The following is an 11,940-nucleotide window of genomic DNA, read 5'->3' on the forward strand; positions in this document are numbered from 1 at the left end:
TACTGTAAATATGACGCATCATTGGTCTCGCAAGGAGGGCGCAGTGAAAAGTGACCTGTCGCTGTTTTCACGCAGCGATGCGTCACTTTTCATAAATGAGGCCCAAAAGAGTGGTGATATGCGTTATGGTGGTAGACTGGCAGCTATTTGCGGACTGTATTTAAATCTGAGGAATTGTCAAGGCCGGTGCCTGTTATTCATTTCCTGATTCAGAGTTATGTGCCGTCAATTTCTATTTCTAGATTACTTGGTTAGGTGGTAGGACCTGTCTGGTTACAAGGCTGTCTCAGTTGTGTTCACTAATTTGAAGGAGCATTCTTTCTTGAACTGCGCTCCACCCAAGGAGGTTTTTGGGCACTTTTTAACTGCAGTTTTCAGCCTGGTGTGAGAGCAATTTCAGTGTCGGCTCTTGCCCACCTCCGTAATTCAGGAGCGTGTTTTGTGCAGCTCCCCTCTCCTGTCGTGATTAAAGAAGGGCCATATGGACAGTGGTGGCTGCTGTGCATTTCTGATAACGCTAAATCAAACTGGCACCAAGTATGGTAGCGCTTCTTTAGTGCATCTCTGCTTTCAGTTAACATGCATTGTTAGGAGCGTGGATAGGTTGTAGGAAGTGGTATTCATCACTTCACCTCTTTAAGTTAGCAAGCAATACTCACTAACATATCTAGATACCATGTGGTTCTAGAAGAGTTGGTCACATGAATTTCTACATAATGTAGAAATATTGGTTATATTGTAACAGTTATTATGTTTGAACATCAGCCTGAGTCAATTAGGTGTATGCACTCCTCATATTTAGTTTTTCAACGCTCACAGATTTATGCTGATCTGCAGTTTTTGGACTTTTGAACAGCCAAACTTTATGCACATGTAGCAGTGAGAATATATATATATATATATACATATATATATATATATATATATATATATATATATATATATATATATATATATATATATATATATATATATATATGTATATATATATATTTAGGTTTAAATCTGTTTTATTGGGGGCGTGGCCAAGATGGTGGGGTGAGCAGACGCTTCTTCCCGCAGCTCCTCCGGCCCGACTAGGCCCGAGCCCTTTTTCGTCAGCTTCTCTCCCCCCGCTGAAGCTCAGTGACCGAGGGACGAGTGGCGGAGACCCTGGGGCACATATTGATGCAACTTTGGCCCCGAACGATCCGGCGGAGGCACCCTTAGAGACGATAAACGAACTGCGGAGCGCTTCGAGGGCGGAGCGGAGCGGAGCGCTGGCCTGGAGGCTTGGATAGATCCTGGTGCTGATAACTAGTGGCCTGGCGTGGAATTCGCTTGGGTGCCCGCATCAGACGGTGCCCGATTGGGAACGATGGATGGCTAGCTGCCGCGGGCTGCCGCACAGAGTGGACCCTGTTATGTGATCGTGGTGGCCCCTAGATCTGCAGCGCTGGCTTACGACATTGAATGAACCCCGGCCCGACGCCAGTTTGAGACACTGCTCAGAATCTGAGGCCATGTTTATTGTTTCTCTTCGTTGGCTGGTCGGCCTTGGCTGGGACTCCTATCGGTGACACTGTTTCCTGGTGCGACCTTGGTGGCGCCGTCGGGCTCGGACGATCTACCCGGCTACGCCCACCCGCCATCTTGTCTTCCAGGCGACGGTGACGAAGCCCTCCTACAGTGTTGCCCGGGGACGACTCCTGCACCCCTGGCCCAGCAAAGCTCTTCCCTCCTGAGGGACGTTGCAGATTGGGTCCCCCCGGTGGGGGCCAGCGTCTGACTTTTGGCTGGGCTGTGAGTTGCCTTCTACGACAGGACCTGCCCGCCATTTTGTCCTTTGTGGCGCAGGTCCCTTGGTGTCCCTACTATCACGGGCGTTCCCCCTGGCAGGCTCTGCCGGCTGTTGGAGACTCATCGGAACCGAGGCCTGCTGCTAGTGACCCGAGCTCGCATTCCCGACTGAGTGGAGTGTGGCAGCTTACGGGGCACGAATGTCGGGGAACCGAGGATCAAGGAAAGGGGACCGCACCCTGCCGGACATGCTTGGCAGGGCCCAGCAGCAGCGGGACAGGGCGCAACAGTCCCCGAGTTCTTCTAGGGCTGCAGCGGACCCGACTGGAGGCGAGCCCCCCGTCACAAGGTCCTTCATGGAAGATCTGTTCAACTCGCTTAAGGCCGACTTCCAGACGCTGAAGCAGGAGGTGGCCAGCGAAGTGCGCAAGGTCCGTAGAGAGGTGGAGGGCCTGAGCGAACGGATGGAATCGGCGGAGGCAGCGGCTCAACGGAGGGACGAAGAGATTGTCCATTTGCAGCAAGACGTTCTCCGTCTCAGGGAGCAACATGTCGAACTCCAAGCGCACAATGAGGACCTGGAGAACAGGTCGAGAAGGAACAACATCCGAGTTCGGGGTGTGCCGTCCGCGGATGAGGGGACAGACCTGACGGGCTACCTGAGGGACTTGTTTCAAGAGATTCTGGGAGAACCCGCGGATTTCCCGATCCGAATCGACAGGGCCCACAGAGTCGGCCGACAGCGACAGTTGATGGCACCTCCACCGGACATCTTGGCCTACCTCCCGGATTTCCCGGTGAAGGAGCGCATCATGGCCGAAGCCCGCGGAAAGCAACTATTGACCTTCCGCGATTGACCTGTGGCACTGTATCAGGACCTGTCCGCTATCACGCTACAGAAGCGCAGGTCCTTCAAAATTGCAACAGATTTCCTGCGAGAGCATGAGACGCCGTACTCTTGGGGGCATCCCTTTCGCCTGATATTCCATTGGAACGGAGTGCTCCACCAGCTGCGTTTCCTGCAAGATGTCTGCGGTGTCCTGGGCCTCACGGCCGCGGAAGAGGGAGAAGCAACACTGAGCTGGAGGCGTTCAGATAGAGGAGGACGGCGGCGATCAGCGAGGAGGAGGTCGGCGGCAAGTGCTGGACGGCCGGACTCGCCCACTATTAGGGCAGACATGGCCAGCGCACTGAGGGAAGCGGCCAGGGACTCGGTCGCCACGAACGGTGTCGCCTTGACCGCGTAAACTCACTCCGGGGGGAGATGGACATAGCGTCTTCAGTGCCAGGTTTGGGGGCTGGAGGGAGGGTCGGGGGGGAGGCGGGGAGAACGAGTGGCTGGACGTCCACTTTTGCTACTTTCCACAGACTTGTCCGTTTTGGGACTTGACTGGGACAATGGGTTGTTTGTGCATGGGTGGGGAGATGGCCAGTTGCCGTGGGTCTGTTTTGGGGGGGGTTGGGAGTTGTTATGGGGTTGAGGGGGTACCGTCCAATATCTCAAATGTTATTGTTTGGCTCTATTTTGCTTGTCCTGCGCTGCTGGCCCGTGCCCCCCTTTCGCTTATAGTCTGCCCGTGGCTTGGCGTTTCCGGTTTCCCAGGGATATGTCGTCACTGAAGGTAGTGACCCTTAATGTTAAGGGTCTGAATAATCCTGTGAAGCGAAGGGCGATCTTATCTCTGCTGGAGGGGACACAGGCCGATATATGGCTTCTGCAGGAAACCCATTTACTATCACGGGATCGTCATAGGATGCGCTCTGCTAAGTTCCCAACTCAGTTTTTCTCCTCTGCTGCATCTAAGACCGCGGGGGTAGCCATCCTGTTAGCGAGTTCCTTCACGGGGGAGGTATTGTACAAATTTGCGGAACAGAAGGGGAGGCTATTGGCATACCGCCTCCGCCTGGGGGATACGACGTTCACTATTGGCTCCTTATATAGCCCAAATGACCACCAAAAGCGCTTTCTGGACTCAGTGCTGGTAGATGTGACTGCCTCCCCCGATCGCCATATCATACTGGGGGGTGATTTGAATATTGTCTTTCATTCTACACTAGACAGATCAGCGCAGCGATACCCGCAGACTGGGGAACTTTCACAGGCTGGGAAGGCCCGAATCACTGACATGGATTTGCATGATCTTTGGCGCACCCTCCACCCCACAGACAGGGACTACTCCTACTATTCCCATGCGCACCGGACCTACGCACGGCTGGCCTACTTATTGGTTAGTGGGCCGATGCGTGCCGCTGCTACGGCGGCGGACATTGGGGTCCTCTCGCTATCTGATCATGCGCCGGTCGTGGGCTCATTTGCGTTGCCGACGGCCTCCCCCTCCCGGGAGGTGTGGTGCCTCAGGGACACCCTCCTACACAAAAAAACAGTGGTGAAGCATATTGAGGAAGCAATTCGGGAATACCAGGCACACAATGGTAACTCGGACACCTCGCCAGCGACACAGTGGGCGGCACTGAAGGCGGTTCTTAGGGGGGAGTTCATATCCATCTCCTCCGCAGAGAATTGGGAGAGACAGCGCAAGAGGGAGGAGTTGACTTCCCAGGTCCGGGAATTGGAACAGGTCCATCGCCGTACCGGAGCTCCAAGGGTTTGGAGGCAGCTGAAGGCTGCTAGGAAGCTCCTGTCGGCATAGGACATGGATAGGACGGAATACGCAGCGCTGCGTCTAAAACATGCGTTTTACACGGGAGGGGATAGGTGTGGCAAACTCTTGGCAAATAGGCTTCGTATCGCGCACCAAAGTAATGTGGTGAAGGAACTACTCGGTGCTGACGGGGTGGCGGTCTCTGATGACGCCGCGGTGGCAGAAACGTTCTGTAGTTTCTATGAAGCGTTGTACACGGGGGAACCCCCCTCGACGCAGGATGCCTCGGAATATTTGGAGTCAGTGACCCTTCCGGCGCTTGACTCTGCTCAGGCGGAACACCTCGAGCGTAGCATCCACGTGGAGGAGGTGGTATCGGCGATAGCGACGCTCAAACACGGGAAAGCTCCAGACCCGGACGGTTATACGTCCTTGTTCTATAAAACCTTTTGCCCGGTCGTGGCCCCTATTCTCACCCGCCTGTTTAACTCCTTTTCAGAGCCGGGAGCCATCCCACCGGACCTGTTAAGAGCAACGGTATCAGTGATCCCAAAACCTGGGAAAGACCGGGCCCTATGCGGCTCGTACAGGCCTATCTCACTCCTGAATGTCGACCTTAAATTGTACACAGGGATTTTAGCGTCTAGGCTGGCCCTGCATCTGCCGGGCCTGGTTGAGGCTGATCAAGCTGGCTTTGTGCCTGGCCGACAAATGGTCGATAACACCAAGAGAGTGGCTCACATTCTGGAGAAAGCTTCGCGGATCCCGGGCGAGCGGATGCTGCTGGCGGTGGATGCTGAGAAGGCATTCGACCGGGTTCACTGGCCTTATCTCGAGCAGGTGCTCCGGAAACTGGGTATTGGAGACAAATTCTGCTCGATGGTCTTCAACTGCTACAAGTACCCGTCGGCGACAGTAAGAGTCAATGGGTGCAGCTCCCGTAGCTTTGCGATCGAACGGGGCACTAGGCAGGGGTGCCCGCTCTCCCCACTCCTCTTTGCTCTTTACATGGAGCCGTTTGCCCAGAGAATTTGTCAGAACCCAGATGCGGTCGGGATCAAGATGGGGCAGTATATCCACACGGTCAGTCTTTATGCGGACGACGTCCTGTTAACTTTGGACGATCCTAGACGGGCCCTCCCAGCTTGTATTCATGAACTAGACGCTTTTTCGAAAGCGGCTGGTTTTAAGATGAACATGGGCAAGTCGGTGGCTTTGGATGTGTCCCTGGCCGCAGATACTAGACGAGATCTGCAGTGGCTTTTTCCCATGTAGTGGTTGTCATCTCTGGCGCCGTACCTGGGGATTCTGCTAGCGCCAACATTGCCAGCGATGGTAACGGCCAACTTTGCCTCTCTCAGCAGGAAAATCAGGGAGGAACTGGGCCGCTGGAGTAGGAGCCTATTGTCTTGGCTCGCAGGATTGCTGCGGTCAAGATGACGGTTCTGCCCCAGATTCTATACCTCTTCCGAGCCTTGCCGCTCCAGCCTCCCGTGGGCTGGATTAGACAGACACAAGCTGACATTGCGAGCTTCGTCTGGCAAGGCCGCAAGCCGAGGATGAAGAGCGTTCTCTCCACGCTGGCTCCGGAGGCAGGGGGCCTTGGCATCCCGGACCTCCGGAAATACTTCCAGGCGGCGCAGTTGCGCTACCTAGTGGAAAGGAGCAGGTGGGAATCCGACAAGCATTGGCTTTTTCAGGACCAGGCAGTGGCGGGGCGCACCTTCCAGGAGGTTCCATTCATGCGCCGGGCTCACCGCCCCCGTAATCTCTACGCTTCCTTCGTTACGCGAGTTCCCTTAAGGGTATGGGACACAGTCAGCGAGGTTCATGAACTCACTACGTTCCCCTCACCTTTCACACCGATAGCGGACAATCCTGACTCCTCCCCCGGGATGGAGCCAGGTGCTTTCTCTCACTGGAGGGCGGCGGGCTGCCGAGCGCTCTTCCAGATCTATGGGCCGGAGGGGGTAGTCCCCTTTCAGCAACTGAAACAGGAGTTCCATTTGTCTGAGTCGGACAGGCTGCGATATATGCAGGTCAGGCACTGGGCGCTTCAACCCCAGGTGCGGGACACTGCTGATCGCCAGATAACGCCATACAAACGGTGGTTGGTGACACGCGCCTCTGATGCAAAGCTGATCACTGATCTTTATAAATTTCTACAGCCCCCTCCGTTTCACTTCTATAACCCGGGCAGGGAACGTTGGAATAGAGAACTGGGAAGGACGCTTAGCCATAAGGAATGGGATCAAATTGTGCACCGAGCGAGACACTCTGCATATCATACAGGCCTCACGGAAACACTCACCAAGGTGTCTACGTATTGGTATTACACCCCGGAGAGGCTCCATGAAATGAACAGGCATATTGAGAAGGCGTGCTGGAGGGGTTGTGGTCGGGTGGGGACCCTTACACATATACTTTGGGATTGTCCTTTGTTAGAAGCTTACTGGAAGGAAGTTCTTGACGAGATTGATGTTCATTTTGCAACTGAATTGCCGCGCTTCCCGGCGTCTGTATTGCTAGGCCTTCCTAATGGCCTGATGTACGCGCTGAAGTCCCGTAGGGGCAGGCAAATGGCGATAGCGCTTGGTTCAGCGATTCAGAACATCTTGATCCACTGGCGTACCACCACGGTCCCCTCCATCACAGGCTGGCTGCACAGGCTTTGGCACGTGCTAGGTATGGAGAAATTATCGCTTATGGTGGCGGGGGACGTGGACCAATTTGATGAGCTATGGCAACCCTTCCACGCGCTTCTGACTACTGAATTCAGGGAACTCACTTGCCCGAGGTACCTCAGACTTCTGAGATTAACACCACCGGTGATTTCAACCGACTAAGGAGACACAAGATCTGGGCTCACGGGGAGGGGGGCGTGGCGGGAGGGCAGGTTGTGTTATCAGCCGAGTATTGGACGGGGGGTGGCGGGGGGTGTTGGGGTAAGTTGGGTTGTTTGGGGGAGGGGGTTCTGGGGGTGGTGGGGTTGGTCTCCTGCATTATTGCTTTTCCTTTTCTGGTCTGCTTGATGGTGTCGACTGTACTCAGCTTTTATCATTCGCCATTGTTTTTTTCTTTGCAGTAGCCTTGTCCACCATCGCACTCATAAATTTATGCTCAGCTTTTCTCACCTGATTGTATGTAACCCTACCCCTCATGTTCCCTTGCCTCCTATTTTTTGTCTTAATAAAATGCTTTAAACCTAAATCTGTTTTATTGGGTTTCAAAGAAGAAATGGTACATAACAATATCCTCACCTACACCCATTGGCTGGTGAGGTGTAACATATGATATGGAGAGGAAGGTTAAACTGGGGAAGGTGGTAAGCAGGGAGGGTAGACTAGCAAAAAAGAGAGGTAAAGATATGAAGGATTGACTAGGGAAGGAGGGAAGGGACATACTCAGTGACCCCGTTATAGGAAAATGCAATGAGTTCAGGCCAACAGGAGTTTACATTTTAAATCATCACTTCCCTACCTCAATCAGCATCATAGTCGATTTGTGTGATGCGAAGTATGGGTGGACCAGGCAAAGGGAAAGCAGCGCTCTAGTTGGAGTTGGTCATCTTGTGGAATGGCAAGGTTGAGAGCCTGCGATTCCTGGAAGGTAACTTAAAAACCTGAGGCATACCCAAAGGCTTCTAGTTCCTGCATAAATGGGGGGAGGGAGGTGACAGGTTGTTGAATCGCTATCAAGACATCATCAGCATATAAAGTGAGTTTATGTTCTAGGCTCCCCATGGTGATGCCCACTATGTGTGAGTATCTATCTATTCTCTTTTCAAACGGCTCTGAGCGGAATTTGCAAAATTCACTTTCGCAAACTATTGCGAAAATGTTGAAAACCTCTGCAAACATGCGAAAATATCGCGAAGACGCAGAAGTTTTATTCCCGCCTGTTCGCGATATTTTGTGCGTGCTCGCGTTGGAAATGTCTCGCCAACTTGCCCATGCAGTCGCCTATGGGCACGGCCATCTTGTTTTCACTTGTCCCGCCCGCTCACGATGCTTATTTCCTGTTCCAGGTCACGCAATGCATGCTCACGCCCGTTCGCGATACGTATTTCCTGTTCGGGAACGCTTTTATGTGTTTGCGTCGCTTTTTGCGTGCTCGGGGGAAAATATCGCGCAAACTTGTCCATGCGGTCGCAATGGCACCGCCATCTTGTTTTTCACTCTATTGCTATGGTTCTGGGGCCTGCTTTTGAATCCTCCCTCTATCTTTTCAATCCTTTGTTTCTCAACACTTTTCAAAATCTTTTTTATTTATTATCTCTCCGACTATTTTCCTGCTTCTATATTTTTGGATTTGGTCTACTTTTTGTGTGTTTTTAACTACTTTTTCACTCTTTTACTATTGCCTGCTCTTTTCATTTCTTTTACTTACTTTTTATTTTTTTTACCTTTTCTTTCCCGCCCCGTCTACCCCAGAACCATGTCAATGGGTCAAAGGACTCGACGCAGGAGCAAGAGCCGCGACCGCCTTCCTTGCGGAAGGCGGCGCCCACAAAGGGTGCAGGCACTGGGCTTATTTGGGGAGGTGGAGTTGGCTGCAGTGGTTTTCTTTGTGCAGCGCCACCTCCCCTTAACCATGGCAGCCGGTGGGAGACCTGGTCCGGGAACGGGCTTCGTGAGCATCGGCAGCGGTGGGGGAAGGTGCAACAGGCAGTGTTTCGCTGCTCTGGGGTCCGGCGCACCCAGAACCAACTGACGCACCGGTGGTCCGATATCCTGGACCGGGAGCAGGACCTGCTGGACCTACTAGGAGTGGAGGTCCCGGGTCTTGGTGAGTAACTATTTCATTATTACTACTTTGTGCCTGTCATTCTGCTCTGTGTTATATATTGCGAATATCTTTTTTTTACAACCAGCTAGAATGCTGCTGCTTACATTACAGGTAAATTACGTTTAAAAGTCTTCTGTGATTGTTATGACACATGTGCCTTTCTGAGCTAAAAATCTTACTTGTTTGCAACTTTGCATTTGTGCTCGCTTAGCTTGATTATGTAAGAGTTTATTTTAGAGAAATTAAGTTACGTAATGTTATAGTGACTTTAGTCCTTACTTTCTCCTGTCACTAAGAGATAGGGATGGATTGATACTTAGGTTTGGTTACATTGTACAAGTTTGTAATTTTTTAGTGGTATGCGTCATGTGCTGCTTGTACCCCAGTCTTTAGTAGAACCTTTTCTAGTTTGTGCAATGAGTGGTAATAGGCTTAGCACTAGCAGAACATCAGCATCAATCAATCAACCAAAAATTTGGTACATACAAAAATTTAGTCGTGTGTCCTCCATTTGACCATTTATGCATTGTTGAGGACTAAAAGAAGTGGAAATGCATACTTAATGTACAATTAGCATGCCTGGAATAGGTGGGCTAGGTCAGGTGGTACGTACTACTTAGGCTTAGTTAGTATTCTGGAATCAGAATGGAAGACTGGATTAGTGTTGATAAATAGTAAGTAGTCGATCCGCGAATCCCCGGATACTACTTGTTGACCAGATGAGATCGGTCAATTTATTTATTGCAATTGTTGTTTACACAAATGTTTTTTGACCGTCCTTTAAAAATATTGTAATTGTTTCACACCAATCATCAAATGTTTGTCTCTTTCTTATATTTTTCCTGTTCAGCACCCAGGGGCAGGCAGACAGGGTCGCAGTCGGCGGGAGGAGCACAACAGCAACAGGAGGACACCTACGAGGGCTCTTCTGCTGGCCCTAGTAAGTCTTCTTGTTTTTAATATTAATAATTCTTATTCCAGAACTTTTACTGCACCATATTTTTTTCGAAGTATTGTTTCCGTTTCCTAATGCTATTTTTACCAACAATTATCCTTCGATCTGGACTATCTGTTTCAAAATTCTTGTTATCCCGGCCTCTAACTGCCTCAGCTATGATGACTCTCTGTACTACTACTATTAGTCTGTCTGTAGTAGCTAAGCTTGCCCAGTTGGCCACTCTTTATTTAAAAGGTTTTAAATAAAACTAATTTTCACCAGTAGCTCTAGCCATTGAGTCGAGTCCTTTGGGTTGTTCTCTTGTACTACTTCTAGTCTTATTGATCTTTAGTCTTTGTTAATTTTGAGGCTTTTTGACAATTCCCACCAACAAATGCCCAACCAGATTTATTACTATTTTGATAGGATAGGACATACTACTACTATTGTAGGGATTTTGCACATACTGAACTTTGCACAAGAAAATAGGATGTTAGTGATGGGAGGTTGGACCTTCCTCACACCTCAATCAGAAGTTCAGAACCTACCACAATCCCCTGCCCGACTAGTTATAGTAGTGTCTTGTCATAACTATTAGCTCTCCTAACCCTCCCCCAAGATACCCAACAAGTAGACAACCCAGAACTTTCGCTCGCTTACTCGTGTAAGCCCACACCAAATACCACCGAGTCTATGTAAGTTCAAAAGTTGTATTTTGAATTGACAAGCTCTGTACGTTGTTCTATAATGCAGCACCAACAGGAAAATGCATAACATTAAAACAATAAACATTGTTACACTTACTTACAGTTACAACAACTAGAAGTCCATAGGAAAAAAAGGGAAATCATGATAACTGAACAGTTGTGGAAGCACCAGCATCCCCTTGGTAGGAATATAGTTTATGTAAAATTATAAATGAAGATCTATGAGCAAATTCTGGGGACCCCTCACTTTAGAAGAACCTTGTACTGGTAGTTGTTACATCATAAGCACTACAAAGCTCTGGTTTGTCTGTAATGAGAAAAATGGGGCGCATTAGTATATTGCAAGCATTTCTTAGCCGTGCCAAAAAGGGTAGCATTTTTATGGATAAGCAATATGGACTAACACCAGAACTTCATAAAAAAATGGCTTGTTAATGTTTTGGTTAACCTTGTACACAGCGCTTTGACAGTAGCAGTATGAGGTCATGTGGGCTCAAAGGTGTCTTATACAACAAGCTGAAAGGTAATGTGACGTGTACAAAAAAAAGACACAAAGGTAAAATGGTTTCATGGCTCGGCCTAACTAAGCAAAGACTAGAATGACCCTAAGGACCATATAACTCCTAGTGGCTACTCTACTAGTACCTGATTTGCACTAGTGATGTATTTTGTATACTATTAACTCATTTTTCAATCTTGTACTACTGACCAATAGGGGGAGGTGTATATGGCACCTAAAAAATGTGTAATATTTTTTATAGGCGCACTACCGACCACCAGTGCCGGGGCCAGCGGCGAAGGCGACGCGGCTGGCGAGGATCCGGCTGTTGCAGATGGAACTGCAGGGGGCGAGCCAGCACCAGTGGCAGGTGGTGGTAAGTTAGATTCATAATCCTTAACTATTGACATTACACTCACTGCAAGGGTCTACGGTATGTATACTGTACTGTTGACACATGTGGCCCCATCAGATTGCCCCCGCCGGGCCGGCGCTAGTCACTGCCCACCATCCCTGTAGAAAAGACCCCCCGCCATATTACAATGGCTGGGGGGTCCTATGGCAGATGGAAAGACCGTCCGGCGCTTTTCCGCAAGGTCGACATGTCGACCGGGCAGAAAAGGGTTC

The sequence above is a fragment of the Lissotriton vulgaris genome, chromosome 2_1 (genome assembly GCF_964263255.1).
Source record: "Lissotriton vulgaris chromosome 2_1, aLisVul1.2, whole genome shotgun sequence".
Classification (NCBI taxonomy): domain Eukaryota; kingdom Metazoa; phylum Chordata; class Amphibia; order Caudata; family Salamandridae; genus Lissotriton; species Lissotriton vulgaris.